Here is a 932-nt window from a genome sequence, read left to right on the forward strand (position 1 = left end):
AAGTAGGTTGTTGGAATTTTGATAGGAATTGCATTGAATCTGTAGATGAGTTTGGGTAGAATTGACATCTTAATGACATTTAGCCTTCCTATCCATGAACGAGGAATATTTTTCCATCTTTTTAGGTCCCCTTCTATTTCCTTTAGTACAGTTACCTATGTATAGGTCTCTTTTTTTTTTTAATGTGGCTCTGAAAAGAGCCTTTGGGGTTTAAATGTAACAATGGTTACTTGGCAAGTTTACTTGGAACTGGTGTACTTGGTGATGGCCTTAGTGCCCTCAGACACCATGCACTTAGCCAATTCCCTGGGCAGCAGCAGGCGCACAGCTGTCTGGATCTCCCTGGAGGTGATGGTCGAACACTTGTTGTAATGGGCCAGGCATGATGCCTTGCCCGTGATGCACTCAAAGATGTTGCTGATGAGACAATTCATGATGCCCATGGCCATGGATGAGATGCCCGTGTTGGGGTGGACCTGCTTCAGCACCCTGTACACAAAAACTGAGTAGCTCTACTTCTGGCTGCGCTTGCGCTTCTTGCTTCTTCTGTGCCTTGGTCACCGACTTCTTGGAGCCCATCTTCGGGGCAGGCACCGACTTGGCTGGTTCAGGCATGATAGATAAAAACTATGTCCATAGGTTAGAAATAATATGCATAGGTCTTTTACATCCTTGGTTAAGTTTATTCCTAGGTATTTGATTTTTTTAGTAGCTATTGAGAATGGTATCTTTTTCTTGAGTGTCTCTTCAGTTAGGTCACTTCTAGTGTATAGGAACATTACTGACTTATGTGCATTAATCTTGTATCCCACTACTTTGCTAAATTTGTTTATTAGCTCAAGTAGCTATGTTGTTGATTTCTCAAGGTTTTCCAGATATAAGATCATATCATCTGCAAATAATGACAGTTTTACTTCTTCCTTTCCTATTTT

General features: G+C 41.4%; 1 pseudogene; it reads right to left on the bottom strand.

The window, feature by feature from the left end:
• Window positions 1–239: 239 nt before the first annotated feature.
• Window positions 240–615, bottom strand: LOC119523460 (annotated as a pseudogene).
• Window positions 616–932: the final 317 nt, after the last annotated feature.

The sequence above is a fragment of the Choloepus didactylus genome, chromosome X (genome assembly GCF_015220235.1).
Source record: "Choloepus didactylus isolate mChoDid1 chromosome X, mChoDid1.pri, whole genome shotgun sequence".
NCBI classification, from domain to species: domain Eukaryota; kingdom Metazoa; phylum Chordata; class Mammalia; order Pilosa; family Megalonychidae; genus Choloepus; species Choloepus didactylus.